This window comes from Pan troglodytes, chromosome 12 (assembly GCF_028858775.2).
Source record: "Pan troglodytes isolate AG18354 chromosome 12, NHGRI_mPanTro3-v2.0_pri, whole genome shotgun sequence".
Lineage (NCBI taxonomy): Eukaryota > Metazoa > Chordata > Mammalia > Primates > Hominidae > Pan > Pan troglodytes.
In genome coordinates this window covers 93737961-93758566 of record NC_072410.2, presented here as the reverse complement: position 1 = coordinate 93758566, position 20606 = coordinate 93737961, and the positions used below count along the sequence as shown (strand labels likewise).

The window sequence follows — 20606 nt, the reverse complement described above, 5'->3', positions numbered from 1 at the left end:
ACCAAGGAGATGAAAGATCTGTGCACTGAAAACTATAAAACATTGATGAAAGAAATTGAAGACACAAATAAATGGAAAGATATTCTGTGTTCATGGATTGGAACAATTAATATTGTTAAAATGTCCATACTACCCAAAGTCATCTACAGATTCAATGCAATATCTATCAAAATTCTAATGTCATTCTTCACAGAAATAGAAAAAATAGTCCTAAAATTCATACGGCTCCACCAAAAGCCCTGAATATCTAAGGCAATTGAGTAAAAGGAACAAAGCTGGAGGTATCATACGCTATCTGATTTCAAAATGTACTGTAAAGCTAAAGTAATTAAAACAGCAAGGTCCTGGCATAAAAATACACAGACTAATGGAACAGAATAGAGAGCTCAGAAATAAATATCCTGATAAATTTATCTTCAGAAAGTTATTATTTTCTAAAGTTGAGTACTCATAATATGAGAGAACATGGCTTGGCTAGATTGAGTTTTATCTCTGAACCAGGAAACAGTGGACACATTTCAAGATGGGTAACTGTAAATTATGGCCTCTCAAGGATTTCTGGAGCTGGTTTTAATGTTTCAAAGAATCTCAAAATGGGCTGAGAGCAGAGGGGCAAGTGTGTAATCCCAGCCTTTTGGGAGGCTGAGGTGGGAGAATCACCTGAGCCCAGGAGTTCAAGACCAGCCTGGGCAACATGGCAAGAGCCCATCTCTACAAAAATTTAAAAAATTAGCTGAATGTGGTGGTGCACACCTGTAGACCCAGCTACTTAAAAGGCTGAGGTGGGAGGATCATGTGAGGCTGGGAGGTTGAGGCTGCAGTGAGTCATGATTACACCACTGTACTTCAGCTTTGGTGACATAGTGAGACCCTGTCTCAAAAATGAAACAAAAGGTGTGATTGTTAAATAAAAAGACTAATTTTCTCACAATCTGCGTTAGTTTACTAGGGATACCATAACAAAGTACTACAAACTGGGTAGCGTATGCAACAGAAATATATTTCTTCCCAGTTCTGGAAGCTGGAAGTCCAAGGTGTCAGCAGGGTTGATTTCTTCTGAGGGCCTTTTTCCTTCCTTCCTTCCTTTTTCCCTCCCTCCCTTCCTTTTTCCCTCCCTCCCTTCCTTCCTTCCGAGACAGAGTCTCACTTTGTCACCCAGGCTGGAGTACAGTGGTGCAATCTCGGCTCACTGCAACCTCTGCCTCCCAAGTTCAAGGAATTCTCCAGTCTCAACCTCCCGAGTGGCTGGGATTACAGGCGTCCGCCACCACGCCAGGCTAATTTTTTATATTTTTTAGTAGAGATGAGGTTTCACCATATTGGCCAGGCTGGTCTCTAACTCCTGACCTCAAGTGATCCGTCCACCACGGTCTCCCAAAGTGCTGGGATTACAGGCATGAGTCACCACATCCGGCCTCATGTCATCTTGATATAGCAAAAGAGGACTGGAGACTGCTGCCGATAGGTCTGAGTGGCACAGGAGAGCACCCACAGTGTCCCAAAACCTTCCTTGTGGAATGTGATTTAGCAGAGAAAGAAAGAGCCACTGGGAACCCAGGATAAGATGAGAACTGGGTCGGGACTGAGCTGCACTCTCAATGGAGAGAACATATGAGAGCCCCTTTGTGTTCCATGGACCACCCAGGTCCTCTTTCAAGGGAGCGCCTAAACTCTGTGATGCCCAGAGGCACACAGGACTCATTAAGACCAAGAAGTGGACTTTTTGGATAAGCCATTGAGAGCTTAAATTCAATTCCAGAGTGGAGGGAGGGAGGGGGAAAAAAAGGGAGAGAAAGAGTTTTAAACTGAATTGTGACTGCATTGTAAACTGGAATTGACTAAGAAATGACCGAATTTGAATGAGTTTATCTGAAAGTGACTAGATTAAATTTTCTCTGAGGCAGAATGGAGGCTCAAGGCAGAAATTACACTCAATTATAAAAGAATAGAGAAAATTATATTTTTGCACACTCAAGTCAGTGACTGTGAAATTTGTACTGGCTCCAATAATTACAGGCGGCCAGGTGTCAGTCAAATCTCAAGAATAGACCAAGGGATCATTATGTGCTGTTCTTCCAAGTTATTAACTGATCTGTGGCTGTACCTCAAAAGGTCAACACAATGTCTTATCATCAGAAATCATGATGAAACCCATTCACATTTCTCTTCGCAATGTTCTCTTGCTGTCAGAAAGTGGAACCAAGCCTTGTGAGGTGGAAAAGGTACATTTTTCAGAGTTCTGAGGAGGCCTAGGCCAGGTTATAAACTTATGACCAAAAGAGGGAAAGTAAGAAATTGCAGGTAGTGCTGGATATCTTCTGCCTGCCGCTGCAGACCACTGTCCCCACCTCCCCACACTTCTTCTGGGAGGCATATCCCTGTTCATGGCATCGCTGGGGCTCCTGCTCTTGAGAGGCATTGGCAAGAAATCAGAGGAAGAGAGTGAGTTTGTTGGCAGTGGAAGGTATCCAAGTTACCCGTGGCAAATCTGTACAGGTCTGCAGCAACCTTAGTTCTTGCCACCTCAGAAAAAAGAATTCGACTGAGGGGCATAAGGTAGAAAAAGACACCAAGGCAAGCTTTAGGGCAGAGTGAAAGTTTATTAAAAAGCTTTAGAGCAGGCTGGGCGCTGTGGCTCACGCCTGTAATCTCAGCTGTTTGGGAGGCCGAGGCGGGAGGATCATGAGCGCAGGAGATCGAGACCATCCTGGCTAACACGGTGAAACTTCGTCTCTACTAAAACTACAAAAAATTAGCTGGGCACCTATTCCCAGCTACTCAGGAGGCTGAGGCAGGAGAATCACTTAAACCTGGGAGGCGGAGGCTGCAGTGAGCTGAGATCGCGCCACTGCTCTCCAGCTTGGGTGACAGAGTGAGACTCCATCTCAAAAACAAAAAGCTTTCGACAGGAATGAAAAGAAAAGTATTCTTGGAGGAGGGCCAAGTGGGCATCTTGGAGGACCGTGTCTCCTTTGATCTTGGACTAAGGGTTTTATATGTTGGCATACTTCCAGCATCTTGCGTCCCTTTTCCCTTGACTCTTCCTTTGGGGTGAGCTGCCTGTATGTGGTGGTGTCCTGCTAGCACTTGGGAGGTGGGCATATGCGGTGTTTACCGGAGTTGTACGCATGCTCACTTGAGGCGTTCTTCCCTCTACCTGCAGGATGTCCCTGGAAAGTCTTATATTGGTTAAACGCTGCCCTTTTGCCTCTTATTGCACATGCTGGAGCTCACTCGCCCCTCTCCTGAGATCTTATCAGGAAGCGGCTGATCACCCGTTTCAGGTTTTTTCTATCTGTGGGGAGAGTTCCTTTCCCTGGTGCTGGCTGCGACTAATTATTATTTTAGACAGACAGTTAACAACTGCTTGACCATCACCTGATGGTTGCCTGACATTCTTGGTCAGGTGGAGGCCTCTTCTGCCCTGCTCATGCTTGACCGGCTACCTACTGTAACAAGTCAGGACACTGATTTCTCTGTCCTCCCTGCCAGTCCCCATGGGCTGGCTGCAGCCCTCTCCGGAGGACAACAGCCCCTATCAGGCAACCCCATTCCACACAGTCACCCTCTCTTGGCTCCAAAAATCACTCTCTCTCCTTGCTTTCAGGCTAGGGTAGTAACATACTTTTAATACTGCCCCAAAGTACTGCCCTTTTTCTGAGGGTTTCCCTAAACTTTGCCCACACCCTTGAAAATCATACTTTTATTAAACACTTTACTAATAAACTGCTGCATCTCCTATAGTATTCTTGGCTGATGCTTTGGAGATGGTTATATGCTGTATAGCAAAGCTCTATGCCAGCTGTATGAACACAGGGAGTGGGCCATGTGAACGTGTATGCTCCAAACAGCACGTTTTCTTCACACAGCTGAGTCAAGAGCCCTGAGTGAGCAAGACTAATGATTTCTCAGGTGACATGCTTGCTTACTGTAGTACAGGTTCCAGAGTCTTTTGTACATGATTCTGGTTGTACTTCGAGATCTTTCAGCTCTTTAGGATCTTCAGTATAAATAGTAATTATTGCAATAGATGTGAAAAAAAAATGATAGCCTATAGAAAATTCTGGGTACTAAGGGGTTGGCTATTCCTTTTAAAGCCAGGAGTGAACACTTCTAGGTTAAGGATTTCTATTAGGAAGACAATGACTGAGAATTCACATTCATATTGAAAGAGGGCAGGGAGAAGTCACTCATCATAGGCAGCTTCTATTCTGTCAGCAGTGGTATTTCAATAGGGACTGTGATCTCCCCAGCTCCTAGCCAGTGGTTTCCTGTTTGAAGAAAGTCCCAGAGGCTCCAAGGCTCCCCTCGCCTGGATGTGCTACACAGAGTGATACCTCCTCAATTTCTTAAATGTTCTTTATGCCATTAACACAATATTTTTATTTTTAAATAGATATATGACCTTGTCAGGAGTTCAAGACCAGCCTGGCCAACATGGTGAAACCCCGTCTCTACTAAAAATACAAAAAATTAGCCAGGCATGGTGGTGCATGCCTGTAGTCCCAGCTACTCGGGAGGCTGAGGCAGGAGAATTGCTTGAACCAGGGAGGCGGAGGTTGCAGTGAGCTGAGATCGTGCCACTGCATTCCAGCCTGGGTAACAGAGCAAGACTCCGTCTCAAAAAAAAGAGAGAAACAAAAAACAGATATATGACCCTAATAATTGGAATTTTCTTTCTTTTTTTTTTTTTAGCGGGAGCAGCTTCCTCCTAGAAACTACACAGTAATGGTTTGGTCAAAAAGGCTTGGAATTTATTAAGAGCTAGAACCATGCACCATGTTTTGTGTGTCATGTTCATTTTTTTAGTAGGGAGACCAGAAAAATGCCACCATGGGGTATTTTCAGCTAAAATGAATGAAGTTAGACGTTATCTTTCCAAAGACTTGCCACAAACCATGAAGCTCTGGGCCTGGCACTGGACAGCAGTTCTTTCCTTGGGTGTGAAGCGATGGCTGATCTGTTTGCAGAAAAGAAAATCAACAAAGACCAGCAATTTGTACTGACCTCCTCTGTTCTTTAGAGCGTGTCAGAGAGCATGATTTCAAAACACACTGGGACCGCAGGTCTCTCATTAGTCAAAGAAATCCCTGCAACCTTGCCCTGGGTGATGTGGCAATTTGGGCAAAGATGGGAAGTGTTTTGCCCTCCTAAGCTGAGCCTCTGGTAGTGACCACTCCTGGCACCCAAAGATACTTTGTGACCTCCGATGGGCTGCTTGCTCCCTCCCTCTGTTCCTACCATTCCGGATTCTACCATATGAGATAAAGTTTGTGTCTCATAGACTCCACGACATCAGTGAAGCTTGTGTTTTAGAGATGCAATATCCAATTCTGGAAACAGCCTTTTCTTGGCCCACTTCAAGAAGTTGGACTAAGCTTCAGGAAAACTGATATAGAAGGAGCCCCAGATGGGGATGCAGGGTGACCCAGGTCCTTGACGACTTGACAGTGACTCTGAGTCTCCTCAAACTTCCTGGGCTACTTTGCTGTGAAGTGAAAGTCCAGGCCCCATTTATGTTTCTTCTTCCTCTGCTATTGCTGCTGGCAGCCGATGAGGTAGGTGAAGGGTCATAATTAATAGTGTTCGGCCCTTTAAATCTGGTCTCCATAGCACCTCCACAATGCCATTATTGTGTACGTGCTGCCTGTGGGGACGCTGGCTGGTGCTCTCAAAGGAGGACTCTAAGGGAGGCCTGCTGAAGCCTGCCACCACCACCAGGTTTTCTGTAATTGGATCTGCACAGGGGCCTCAGGGAGTGCAGTATGAAAACACCCATTTCCGTGCACTCCCAACCAACACGCTGAACAATCTGTACTCTTGGTGAGAAAGACCCATGAGGGACTGAAAATTCTTTTTCTACGTGACACTGAGAAGACAGTCACGTGGTTTGGGTAAGTCTCACTAGAAAACCAATCTCCTGTCCATACAGCCCTCTGATGAAACTCATTTCTGCTAAGGCAGAGGTGAGTATCCTGAACACAGCGTAGCATTATTTTAGACAGATGAGTGTGGGTTTCAGTAACTGGATATATAATGAGGCAACTTTGACATATTTTACAGGAATGCAACCTTTTGTACGTAATAGAATGATCAGAAAGTCAGTTCAGCCTCCAAACTTAAAAGGAGTATTAAAAATGCTTCACAATTGACTTTTTTTCTTCTTACGATCAATGAATAGATAATGCTACATTATTATGAACTAAAGCCTGTGGTTTACATTAGGATTCACTTTTGTGTTTTACATTCGATGGGTTTTGACAAATGCATAATGTTGTATGCCCACCCTTACGATATCATGCAGAATAGTTTCACTGCCTTTAAAAGTCTCCTGTGCTCCATCTGGTCATCCTTCCCGCTCTCTTTCCCAGCCCTGACAACCACTGATCATTTTACGGTGACCATTGTTTCACACAGCTTTTTCAGCCTAGCTTCTTCACTTAACAATATGCACTTAAGTTTTCTCCGTTTGTTCATGGCCTGATAGCTCATGACTTTGTATCACTGAATAATATTCCCTTGTATAGAGGTACTACGGTTTGTTTATCCATTCACTTATTGAGGAATGTCTTGGTTGTTTCCAGTTTTGTCAATTATGAAAAAAGCTCCTACTAACATTCACATATCGGTTCTCGTGTGGACATAAGTTTTCATATCACTTGGGTAAATGCCTAGGAGCATGATTGTTAGATCATATGGTAAGACTATGCTTAGCTTTGTAAGAACTGCCAAGTGATGTTCCACAGTGGCCTTATAATTTTGCATTCCCACCAGCAATGAGTGAAAGTTCCTGTGTTCCACATCCTCACCAGCATTTGATGGTGTTGCTGTTTAGGATTTTAGCCATTCTAATAGGCGTGTAGTGGCATCTCATGGTTGTTTTAATCTGCAGCTCCCTAATGACATATGATGTTAGCATCTTTTCACATGCTTATTTGCTATTTGTATATCTTCTTTGGTGAGGTGTCTGTTCAGATCTTTTGCCCATTTAAAAAATTGAATTTTCTTTTTATTAAATTTTAAGCCTTGTATATTTTGGATAACAGTCTTTACCAGACATGTGTTTTGCAAAGATTTTCTCCTAGTCTGTGGCTTGTCTTTTCATTGTCTTAACAGGATTTTTCACAGAACAGAATTGAAAAAATATAATGAAGTTCAACTTGTCAATTTTTTCTTTCATTAATTATGCCTTTGGTGTTGTATCTAAAAAGTCATCAGCAAACCCAAGGTCACTTAGATTTTCTTCTATGTTATCTTCTAGATAGATGTTTTATAGTTTTGAATTTTACGTTTATGTCCACGATCCATTTTGAGTTAATTTTTGTAAAAGGTGTAAGATCTGTGTCTGGATTCATTTATTCGTATGTGGTTGTCCAGTTGTTCTAGGGCCATTTATTTAAAAGACTATCCTTTTTTTCCATTGAATTGTCTTTGCTCCTGTGTTATCAGTGGACTATATTTGAGTGAGTATATTTCTGAGCCCTTTATTAGATTCCATTGATTTATTTGTGTATTCTTCTGCCAATTCCACAGTCCTGATGGCTGTAGCTTTGTAGTATATCTTTAAGCCTGTAGTGTCAATCCTCTGACTTTGTTCTTTAAGATTGTGTTAGCTATTTGGGGTCTTTCGCCTTTCCACAGAAACTTCAGAATCAGTTTGTCAACATGTACAAAATAATTTGCTGGAATTTTGATTGGGATTGTGCTAAATCTACAGATCACGCTGGGAAGAACTGTCATTTTGACATTATTGAGTCTTCTGATCCACAAACATGAAATATCTCTCCATTTATTTAGATTTATTTTATCAGAATTTTATCATTTTCCTTATATACATTTTGTACATATTTTGTTAGATTTATACATAACTCTTTCTCTCTCTCTTTTTGATGCTAATGTAAATGGTATTGTGTTTTAAATTTCAAATTCCCATTGTTAACTGCTGGTATATACGAAAGCAATTGACTTAAAATTTTATTTTATTTTATTTCAAATTTTAATCTGTTTATTTATTTTGAGACAAGTTATGATACTGGCTAATTTTTGTATTTTTTTGTAGAGACAGGGTTTTCGCCGTGTTGCCCAGGCTGGTCTCAAACTCCTGAGCTCAAGTGATCCGCCCACTGTGGCCTCCCAAAATTCTGGGATTACAGGCATGAGCCACCATGCCTGGCCACAACTGACTTTTGTATATCAGTCTACCTTTTAAATCCCCTCTTTGCCTTTTTCTTTCATTGATTTCTTCTGTCTCTTGAAAGAGAAAATACTCAGGGTTTGGAAAAAAATATGAAATTAAATATTTTAAAAATTAGACTTTATTTTTAAGTTTATAGAAAATCGAGCCAACAGTATGGAGAATCCCTATGTGCCCCCCAACAGTTTCCTCTACTGTTAATATCTTCCATTAGTGTGATACATTTGTTGCAAATTTAAAATTTAAGTTTAATGCAGTAAGTAGGTATTGAGTACTTTTAGGCATGAACAAGAAATGTTCCCTACCCCCATGAAGTTCACAATTCCACTGAGAAGGCAGGAAAAAAATGCTGTCATATGAGCCATTAATACAAAATAATGCACAATTTGGTTTTAAGGTGTGTCCTCCTGAGCAAAGAGGAAGGCTCTGGAAGTGAGGTAGGAATGGGATAGGTGCAGGTAGATTACAGGCAAAGTCCAAGCAGAAGGAAAGGCCTGTGCAAGGTTACAGAGGCAGGAATGTTAGAGGGAGGGGCTTAGCACATATCACATTGGGCAGAGGTGGGAAGTGACTTTGAAGAGCAAACAGGACAGGGTCATTGTATTAGGGTGCTTTAGAGGGACAGAACTAATAGGATAGATGTATAAATGAAGGGGGAGTTTATTAGGAGAGTTGACTCACATGATCACAATAGACAGCCTGCAAGCTAAGGAGCAAGGAAGCCAGTCCAAGTCCCAAAACCTCAAAAGTAGGGAAGCCGCCCAAGTGCAGTGGTTCACACCTGTAATTCCAGCACTTCGGGAGGCAGAGGCAGGCGGATCACCTGAAGTAGGAGTTTGAGACCAGCATGGCCAACATGGTGAAACCCTGTCTCTACTAAAAATACAAAAATTAGCTAGGCGTGGTGGTGCGTGCCTGTAATCCCAGCTACCTGGGAGGCTGAGGCAAGAGAATCGCTTGAAACCAGGAGGCAGAGGTTGCAGTGAGCCGAGATTGTGCCACTGCACTCCAGCCTGGGCAACAGGCTTTTTTTTTTTTTTTTTTTCCCCCCCCCAAAACAAAAAAAAAAAAAAAGAAAAAAAAAAAAAGTAGGGAAGCCGATAGTACAATCTTCAGTCTGTAGCTGAAGGCCCAAGAGCCCCTGGCAAATCACTGCTGCAAGTCCAACAATCCAAAAGCTGAAGAAAATGGAGTCTAATGTTCAAGGGCAGGAAGCATCCAGCATAGGGGGAATGATGGAGCCCAGAAAACTTAGCCAGTCTAGCCTTTCCATGTTCTTCTGCCTGCTTTTATCCTGGCCATGCTGGCAGCTGATTAGATGGTGCCCACCTGGATTGAGGGTGGGTCTGCCTCTCCCAGCCCACGGACTCAAATGTTAATCTCCTTTGACAACACCCTCACGGACACACCCAGGAACAATACTTTGCATCCTTTAATCCAATCAAGTTGACACTCAGTATTAACCATCACAGTCCTTCATGCTGCTGTGAGGAATCAAAACTTGATAAAGGGCTTAGAGTTGAGTTTCTGAGCAGATCTTTAGGATCTGGTTTTCCCAGGACCATTGGTTTTTGGCTTCACATATATCTCAAGCCAGATACTCTGCACCGTTTGCTTCTTTGAATCAAAATTAAAGGCTCATGCCAAGGAGAAGCACTGCTTCTCGGGGAGAGCTACCAAATGGGACCACGGCTTTTTCATTTGCCACAAGGGTAGAATTTTGTGTGTGCACATAGGAGGAAAGCAAACAGCTTAGGAGGTCACAAATAGCAATGCGGACCCTACAGGGAAATTGCCCTGAGTTCTCCAGGCCCCTTTCCTGGGTTGAACTCACTCTCCTTGAAGGCCTTTGTCATTTCTGGTGGTCAGGAAAACCCTGTGGGGTCTCTAAGAAGGGAGGAAAGCAATGAGGGAACTGAATGAACCCTATTGCTTTAATCTCTTCTCACTACTAGGGGAAGAGCAAGGAGGGCATAAAATACCCTATTTTTCTTTCTTGGTCTTAGTTAACTTATCTCAACAGGCGTCTCTAGATTTACATGGAATTGCTTATTCAGGTCATCAATGAGACTGCAGGGACACGAGAAAGTTTTGTTAGTGAAAGGACATATACACAACTTTGGTCACACCTGCCCCACAAACATCACCTGCCTTCACAGTCTCTCTAGGCATCTGCCCCTTCTCTGTTGTTTTTTTGCCCCCACTCCTACTGTTGCCGCCTAAGTTCAGGTTGCCCACTTGACTGCAAGAGCATAAGAGCAGCCACCAACTCCCTGGCTCTCGTCCCTCTCACAGTCACTGCGTTCAAAACATCAGAGGCAGCTTAGATCCATTCTTTTCCCATACAAAGTGTCTCTTCCCTTCTCTGAAGCACTGCACCACTTCCTTTTTTTTTTTTTTTTTTTTGAGACAGAGTCTCACTCTGTCACCCAGGCTGGACTGCAGTGGTGCCATCTCTGCTCACTGCAACCTCCGCCTCCCAGGTTCAAGTGATTCTCCTGCCTTAGCCTCCTGAGTAGCTGGGATTACCGGTGCCCACCACCACGCCCAGCTAATTTTTATATTTTTAGTAGAGACAGGGTTTCGCTATGTTGGCCAGGCTGGTCACGAACTCAAGTGATCTGCCCACCTCGGCCTCCCAAAGTGCTGGGATTACAGGTGTGAGCCACTGCGCCCAGCACACCACTTCCTTTCGGTTCCCACCCTGCCCCAGGACCTCAGCACCCTCCCTAAAACTCCCCCATATATTCTGCATCAAGTCTGGACTCTTGGGCCTGGATTTCAAGATGTTCCCTCTCAAAACCTACCAGCCTGTCCCGTGCCTTAGTCCACTGTTGCTCATTTTACCCCTGGGCCTGGCATTTTTTCCTCCTTCTCCCTCCAAAGAACAATTTAAGTTCTACCTTCTCTATACAGGGTTGCCACTTTGAGCATATAAAATATCAGATAGTTGGTTAAATTTTAATTTCAGATAGATAAAAAATGTTTAAAAATATGGGACATATACTAAAAATTACTTATTTATATAAAATTTAAACTTAATTAGACAACCTATATTTTACCTGTCAACCTTATGTCTACAAAGCCTGTTCTTAATGACCCAATTTTCTCTGATCTCCTTTTTTTAGTTTCTAAAACACCCAATTTAGTCTTTAATTCAGTATTTCATTCTATGCTATTTTATACTTACTAATTATATATACAATTTTAACACTTATTGAGCAATTATTCAACATCAGGGAGTGTGCTAAATTCTTTTCATACCATAACTTACATTCTTATAAGATTCATGATAAAGTAGGTACTGCTATAATACCCATTTCATAAATGAGGGAGCTGAGTTTTTGAGAGGTTATTTTATTTATTTAAGGTTCCAAAGCTAATTAAGAACTTGAATGTTGATCTGTCTGTAGGGTGACCAACTTGTTTCAATTTTTGTGGCATTGCTCTGGTTTTTTTTGTTGTTGTTGTTCTTGGTTTTGTTTATTTTTTGAGATGGAGTTTTGCTCCTGTCACCCAGGCTGGAGTGCAGTGGCATGATCTCAGCTCATTGCAACCTCCGACTCCTGGGTTCAAGCTATTCTCCTGCGTCAGACTCCAGAGTAGCTGAGATTACAGGTGCCCGCCACCATGCCCAGTTAATTTTTTTTTTATTTTTAGTAGACACAGGGTTTCACTATGTTGGCCAGGCTGGTGTCAAACTCCTGATCCACCTGCCTCGGCCTCCCAAAGTGCTGGGATTACAGGTGTGAGCCACCACACCCCGCCAGCATTGCTCTGTTTTTAAACTGAGGCCCGCATCCCAGGAACCTCCTCAGTCCTGGGCAAGCCCTAAACATCTGACTTCAACATTGAGATTCTATCTTACTTCTCATTTTTCATGGGTTTTAATTGTGTTCTCTCAGTTAGACTATGGACTCCCTAAGGAAACGGACACGTCTTATGGTATTTACTCATACTAAGAATTACTTAGTTAGTACTTGACAAGTCAGGAGTAGGAAGATCCTTCACAGACCAAATCTCTTTTCTAGGATCTCTTCATTTTTGTTTGTTTGTTCTGAGACAGGGTCTCTGTCACCCAGGCTGGAGTGCAGTGATGAGATCTTGTCTTACAGCAACCTCCACCTCCTGGGCTCAAGTGATCCTCCAGCCTCAACCTCCTGAGTAGCTGGGACTACAGACACATGCCACCATGCCCAGCTAATTTTATTTTATTTTTTGTGTTTTTTATAGCGACAGGGTTTTGCTATGTGGCCCAGGCTGGTCTCGAACTCCTGTGCTTAAGTGATCCACCTGCCTTGGCCTCCCAAAGTGTTGGGATTACAGGCGTGAGCCACCACGCCCAGCCTCTGGGGTCTCTTTGGATTGTAGGAGCTGAGGACTGTGTGGAGCTCATGCTTGGGAGTGGCCAGTCTCAGATTCAGCTGAGACCTGAGTATGACTGGAAGCCTTTGCAATAGAGGCACACATGTTTTCATGATGCCACTGGATTCTGCTCGCAAAGATGCCAGGCGATTGCTATGAGCAACAATGCCTCTAAATTGCTGAAAATGCAGCTCCCTGGTAGGTAGGTGTGTGGTGTATCAGTTGACAAGCTGAGCCTTGAGAGGCATCCTGCTGTGAAGTCTGAGTTAGGGTATGGGTGAGGCTGGAGAAATAGAAGTCAGGGTGCTAGGAGGAGCGGGGTGCAAGTGGGCGGCAAGCCAGTCAGCACCTTGCTGGATGGGACAGCACCCTAGGAAGCTGTGTGGCTGTTGTTTCTTTGCTGGGACTCTGCTTTTGTCCAATGGGCACATATCCAAAAGATTATATATTATTACATTATTACATAATAACCAAGTGGTTAAAATGATGATTTGTGGGTGTTATTGTTAGGCTGCAATGTGTTTAATGAGGTGTGATAGGAAAGGCAGAAAAGACAGATTTCCATCCCTCAAGGGTGTGTGGCTAACTTGTCTCAACTTCATTTTAAATGCAGGTTGGTGTTGAGCACACATTAAATATAAGAACTAAGCTGTATGTGGAGAAGTCATCTGTAAACAATCATTTGCTATTTTAAAGAAATCTAAGTTGAATTGGTAAAAGAATCTCAAGGTAACTGTCTTTTCTGTTGCTACATCTTACTTCAAAGTGCTTGAAGTTTTTTATATGCCTTTAATGTTCAGGTTTTTTCTTTAAGAGAATGTAAGAGACAAGGGGCACAAAGGTTAGGCAGGAGTTTCCGTTTTGAACCGTGCTGACAGACTCCTCAGTCTTTCTCTCTTTAGAAACCCATGCTGGGTTTTCCCTGTCTCCAGAGGGCAGCCTCTCCCTCTCAGTGTAACATTCAAGGCCATTCCTGGCCTAGTCTGGCCCCAACCTGCCTTTGCAGCTTATCTCCTACCAGCGTCTTACCACGGGTCTGCTCCAGCTAGACTGCTAGGGACTAAATGTTTGTGTACCCCCAAATCATGTTGAAACCTAGTCCCCATTGTGAGGGGTTTTTGGAGGTGAGGCCTTTGGAATTAACTGTTTTTATAAAAGAGACCTCAGAGAGCTCCTTTTTCCTTCCCCCATGTGAGGCTACACTGAAAAATGGCTGTCTGTGAACCAGGCAGAGGGCCCCTGCCAGCCACTGCATCTGCCAGTGCCTTGATCTTGGGCTTCCTAGAGTCTAGAACCATGAGAAATAAATCTCTGTTGTTGATAAGCCACTTTGTCTATGGTATTCCATGACAGCAGCCTGAAAGGACTGACACAGGCTCTTCGATTACCATCATCTAAATACACACTGAACTTTTCTGCCTCTTAAGACTTTTCTCTTGCAAGGTATCATGGTTTAGCATTTAATCTTTTTTTTTTTTTTTTTTTTTTTTTTTGAGACAGAGCATTTAATCTTTGGATCTAGACTGCATAGGCTGAAATCTTGGTTCTTCTATTTACTATGTGATCTTGGATAAGTTACTTAACTGCTCTATGACCTGATTTCTCCAACTGGAAAAAAATCAAAATGATACTTATCTTATAGAAGTCAAAGAATGAAAGTACTTAGAACAATGCACATCGCATAGTTTAAGTACTCAGTAAATGCTAGCTCCTTATTTCCATAACTAGATCTCATTACCCTTCTCATGTAGCTCAAAATATGTCTTTCCCTTGAAGACTTTCCTGACCACCCCATCCTGCAATGTGCTTCCATCTTGAGAAATCCCGAGTTCTGGCACTGTTCTTTGGTGGGTGGGTGGTTTCTGTTCTCATGCTTGTGTCTTATGATCACAGCTATTCACTGAGCACTCACTTTGAGTCAGGCTTATATGACACTTGGAGGCAGGTATTCTTTATCTCACTTTACAGAGGAACCAACTGAGGCTCAGGGAGGTTAAGTGACTTGCTAGGGTTGCAGAGAGAGGTGATTCTGGGGTTCCAATTCAGGTTCCCCACGCTTGCAACCATGACACTCTCTATTTTACTAGGAAACAAGGAGTGAATCTTGCACTTGATTCCAGCTTCCATACTGCTTTTCAAGTGGAAGGCACTCAACATATTGCTGATGATTTGATGGGTCAGTATGCAAACTGTTGTCCTTGTAAGTGCCACCCAGTGCCTTCTGGTTGTGATGATCTTGATGATAAAAATATTGCATGATATATTTTGATGGGCCTTAAAAAGTTAGACAATAGCTTATTCTTCTTGTGTTGAACTCTATGTGAATTAAAAAACAATTCTCACTTATTTTTTACCTTAACTATCCCCTGCTGTTTCAAATATGGTTAGGTGGGGAATGTCAGGAACAATCTTATTATGAATGCTGCTTTTGTCACAAAGGAGACTTTCTCATGACTCAGTACCAGCTAATTAGTCTGTCAGTGGCTTTCTTTGGCGAGGAGAGTCATTTGATCCATTGTTGACAAGGTGCAAGCTGCTTTCTACCTACTCTGTGGCAGCTCCAGTGGGTATGACATTTTCTCAACCCCTAATCAAGATGTTATTAAAGCTTCTGATGGTTTACAGCCAACTGGGATGAGAGTGGATTGGTTTTGTAAACAGCTGCCAGAAAGACAACTCAGTGGTACTTTAGCAATATGTAAACGCCTCAGATTTTCCTGTGTGTGTGTGTGCATGTGATACAAAGGCAGCTTCTGTGATTTCTAAATTCCTGGGACATGATAGTCTCTTTTTTTTTCTTTTTTTTGAGATGGAGTCTCACTCTGTCGCCCAGGCTGGAGTGCAGTGGCGTGATCTTGGCTCACTGCAAGCTGTGCCTCCCAGGTTCATGCCATTCTCCTGCCTCAGCCTCCCAAGTAGCTGGGACTACAGGTGCCTGCTACCACGCCCGGCTAATTTTTTTGTATTTTTTAGTAGAGACGGGGTTTCACCATGTTGGTCAGGCTGGTCTGAAACTCCTGACGTTGTGATCCACCTGCCTCAACCTCCCAAAGTTCTGGGATTATAGGCATGAGCCCACCATGCCTGGCTGAGACTGAAATTGTTTTTAGAGATGGGGTCTCACTATGCTGCCCAGGCTGGAGTGCAGTGGCTATTCACAGGCACAGTCACAGCTCACTGCATCCTCTATCTCCTGGGCTCAAGCGAGCCTCCTGCCTCAGCCTCCCAAGTAGCTGAGACTACAAGCACATGCTGCTGCACCTGACTCTGAGACTGAAATCTTGAAAAACCCTGGCGCATTTAATCAACACACATTTATTGAATTAGTACTATGTGCCAGATACTGTTCTAGGTACTTAGGATATAGCAGTGATAGAAATAGACTACAATTCCTGCCCTCTTGGAGTTTCTTTTTTTTTTTTTAAAGCTTTCTATTATGGAAAACATTTCAAATTCCTATAAAAGAAGAAAGAATAATATACAGTAGTTCCCCACCTCTTTATCCACAGGGGATATGTTCTAAGATTCCCAGTGGATGCCTGAATCGAATTCTATATGTACTATGTATTTTCCTAAACTTGCATACCTATGATAAAGTTTAATTTGTAAATTAGGCACAGTAAGAGATTAATAATAATAACTAATGATGAAATATAACAATTATACCAGCATCACTACTTTTGTGCTTTGTGGCCATCATTAAGCGAAACGGGGGTTACTTGAACACAAGCACTGGATGGCTTGACAGTCGATCTGATCACCGGGCTGGCTACTAAGTGACTAATGGATAAGGAGCATGTACAGTGTGGAGGCCCTGGACAAAGGGATGATTCAGATCCCAGGCGGGACGGGGCAGGATGGCGTGAGATTTCATCATGCTACTCAGAATGGTGTGCAATTTAAAACTTATGAATTGTTTACTTCTGGAATTTTCCACTTAATATTTTCAGACTGTGGTGGATGGCAGCTAACTAAAACCACAGAAAGTGAAACTGCCGATAAGAGAAGACTACCGTACCCACCATTCAGCTTTAATAATTATCAATATGTTATTCTTTTTACATCGATCCCTCCACCACACACTTATTTTTAAGGGAGCACTTTAAAGCGAATCCCAGACCTCAAACATTTTTCATACATACTTCAGTATGGATGTCTAACAGACAAGAATTTTTAATAGAAACATGACCATCATGTCATGATCATCATACCTCCCAAAATTAACACAATTGTAAAATATAATTTAATATCCAGTCTAGGCTAAATTTCCCCCATTTGTCTCAGGAATATTTTCACATTTGTTTGTCTGAATCCAGATCCAAATAAAGTCTGGACATTGCAGGCTGTGGATGGAGCTCTTATGTCTCTTCTGGTCTATAACCATTCCCCTCAGCCATTTTTTGGTTGTCAGAATTGGGTTATTTGTTCTGTAGAAATTCCCACATTTTGGCGTTGGATGATTGCATCCTCATGGTGTTTTTAAAAAAATGATTTTTATTATGACTTACATTTTCTATAAAATAATAGTTATTTCTAGAGGCTTGGTCAGAGTCCGTTTCAGTGGCAAGTGCTGGGGAGATTGTTGGACTGACATCCTCATGGAAACTGGCTTGTGTTATTTTTGTGTGCCAAAGATGCTTCTGGAAGCGTCTTACTGGCCAAAAATTTGGGGGGTGGCTGGTATCCGAAATTTAGCTCTTGTGCCGCAGTGGCAGTTTTCGTCCTAATGCCATGTAACATTCCTTTTGTTCCATCTTCCTTTATGTAGGCTTTAAGAAGACTTCAATTTTTTTTAAAAAAATAAAAATACATCATAATTGCATATATTCATGAGGTACACAGTGATGTTGCAACACATATAATGTATAGTGATCAGATCACAGTCATTAGCATATCCATCATCTCAAACATTTGTTTCTTTGTGTTGAGAACATTCAATATCCTCCTTGTAGCTATTTGAAACCATATAATATTATTATTGTTAACTATAGTTATCCTACAGAGTTATAGAACACTAGAACATATGCCTCCAATCTAGCTGTAATTATAAAGAAGACTTTGCATCATGTGGTGTCTGAGAGTGGCAGCAACTGGAGGGTCTGGGGAGCAGTGCCCCATGTAGGAACATGCAAATTCTTTTGTTAGTGTCTTCTCAGGAACTAGGGCTAAGAAAAGGGAAAATAAATTTATGGAATAGGGCCGGCATGATAGCTCATGCCTGTAATCCAGCAGTTTGGGAGGCTGAGGTGGGCGGATCAGTTGAGGTCAGTAGTTCAAGACCAGCCTGGCTGTCATAGCGAAACTCCGTCTCTACTAAAAATACAAAAATTAGCCAGCCATGGTGGTGTGCATCAGTAATCCCAGCTACTCGGTAGGCTGAGGCAGGAGAATCGCTTGAACCGAGGAGGTGGAGGTTGCAGTGAGCTGAGATTGCACCACTGCATTCCAGCCTGGGTGACAGAACAAGATTCTGTCTCAAAAAAAAAAAAAAAAAAAAAGAAAAAGAATAAACATAGAATAGCATGAAACTAAACTAGATCAACTGAATGGAAATATCTGAGGAGGTCTTTAAGGGTTTATTTTGCAAAAGATATCCAGGTGATTCTAATGCACAACCAGGAATGAGAAGCCCCATTCAGATAATAAGTCTGGTGCGGCTCAATGGAGTCCTCTTCAGTTTGTGGTCTACTTCAGCAGGCAGTCCCCACCTGCAACCTTGACAAAGGAGATGGATTAGAGGAGGGCAAGCCCAGGTAGAAGCAGTAGGAGGTCCCTGGGGTCTCCAGTGGCTACTGATTTGTAAGGATTTCTATGGTATGTGAATTTACTTAATAAATAATATCATAAACTTTTTGAAGAATGAAGACAGGGAGTTCGGTTTGGAGAATCCAAAAATATGGTAGGAAGAAAGGATGACTCCAGTGAGCAAAAAGAAGAATAGAGTTGCCATTTACTGACATAGGGAAGGTTATGGGGAAGGGTTCCATTTTGAACATGTTCTATTTGTGATATGTAATGTATGCTGTAGAATGGATGTTGAGTAGGCAGTTGGATATACATCTGAGGTTCAGGGCTGGAGGTAGAAATTTGGAAATCAGGAAAACAGAGATGATATTTGTTTATTTATTATTATTATTTGAGATGGAGTCTCACTCTGTCCCCTAGGCTGGAGTGCAGTGGCATGATCTCAGCTCACTGCAACCTCCACCTCCCAGGTTCCAGCAATTCTCCTGCCTCAGCCTCCCAAGAAGCTGAGATCACAGGTGCACGCCACCATGCCTGGCTAATTTTTGTATTTTTAGTAGATACCAGGTTTTACCATGTTGGCCAGGTTGGTCTTGAACCCCTGGCCTCAAGTGATCCTGCCTCGGCCACTGAAAGTGCTCGGATTACAGGTGTGAGCCACCACGCCTGGTCAACATTTAAAGCCATAGACTGAATAAGGTCACCTAGTGAATGAGAAACTGACTTCCTGGAAACTGCATGAACAAGGTGCTTATACAACCACTGTAAGGGTTTCTCTGAGGCATATCCAGGAGGGTGACTGCTGAGTCATAAAGCATACTGCTAATTTTTTTCACTAAGCACTGCCAGGTTGATCTGCAGAATATATTTACCAGTTTAAATTTCCATCAGCAGTGCATCTTTCCCCAGATCTTTGCCAATATTTGGGATTATCTTTCTGATTTCTGCCATGCTGGTGGGTGAAGCAGTGGTGTGTTGAAAACAGTTCATGAGAGCTGATAAAGCACATTTCTTCCCAACTTCTTGTTCAGTGACCTCAAGCTACACTGGTAGCTGGAAACTGGCAGTGCTCAGAGTATTTGCACCATGGAAATTGGCAAACACTGTACGTTAGGACTTTTCCTTCCCTGGGGAGCTGGTTTTAAAACATAGACCAGCATATTGGTGGCTATGGGGTCACACTCTTTATATTCCCACTCTGATTACGAGTGGGATTGAGCATCTCTTTAATGCTTGCTTGCCATTCTGGCTTTTCCTTCTGTGAACTGCCTATTCTTATACTTTTCTCATTTTTATATTGGCCTTTAAAATATTTTATATTGACTTGCTTTTGATTTGTGAAAAGTTCCTCATGCATTTCAGATATTAATCCCTAGTTGCTTTTGAACATACCACATGTTTTCTTCCAATTTGTCAGCCATCTGTTAATTTTTTCTATGGTATTCTTAACTGAACAGAACCCTTAATTGTGATGCAGTCAAGTCATACAATTTTTTTTTGCTTCAAGGATTGTGCTTCTGCAAACCTGTTTTATGAAGTAAATTCCTAACCCACATTATAGAGATAGTCTCCTGCATTTTCTTTTGTATCATATGTAGGTCTGCCATTTATCTGGAGTTCACCTTTGTATATGGCAGAACATGGGGCTCTCAACTTTATTTTTTCTTGATAAATTAAAGCCAGTTTCCCCAATGCCGTCTTCTAAATAATTTATATTTTTCTCATTGATCTGTGGTACCACCTTTGTGTAAATGGAGGTCGCATTTATACATGGGTCTGCTCCTGAGTTCTTCATTCTGTTTCCTATTTGCTCTATGTGTTCCTATACCAGTACCATAATATTTTTATTACTATGTGGCAATGACATAATATCTGGCATGGCAGGTCTGCTCTGGTTTTTCATAATTGACTTAACTGTTTAAAATTTATTTCTCCTTATATATTTTATAAGTTTGTTGAGTTCCTTAAAAATTTAGTTTCTGCTGGAATTTTGGTTGTGATAACATTTACTTTGGAGACTAAATGGATACTTTTACAATGTAAAGTCATTCTATCCATGCTGTATCTCTTCACTTATTCAATATTTTATGTCCTTAAATAGAGTTTTAAAATTTTCTCCTTAAAGTTTTTGCAAGTTGTTGGGTTAATTCCTGGATATTATGCTTTAGAGTTTGTTAAACTTTATTGTTATTGTGAATGGTTTCTTATTGTCTGTTACATTTCCCAGTTGCTTACTGCTGATGTAGACAAAACTATTGATTTTTAGAAACTGATCTTGTACTTGGCAACCTTGCTGAGCTAA

The 20606-nt window shown here is 42.1% G+C and overlaps 1 protein-coding gene across 4 annotated transcripts in view; it reads left to right on the top strand.

Moving 5' to 3' along the window:
• CLIP4 (CAP-Gly domain containing linker protein family member 4) overlaps positions 1-20606 on the top strand; it is a 118534-nt gene that overhangs the window by 26700 nt on the left and 71228 nt on the right. For 2 of the 4 annotated variants that reach the window (XR_010149164.1, XM_016948286.3), the window contains exon 1: positions 5623-5894. The gene's annotated coding sequence lies outside the window, so the exon portion shown is untranslated. Of the gene's footprint in view, positions 1-4695; positions 5559-5620; positions 5895-20606 lie in introns of those variants that run through there. The other 2 variants (XM_063789191.1, XM_009442231.4) reach the window with 2 other exon arrangements.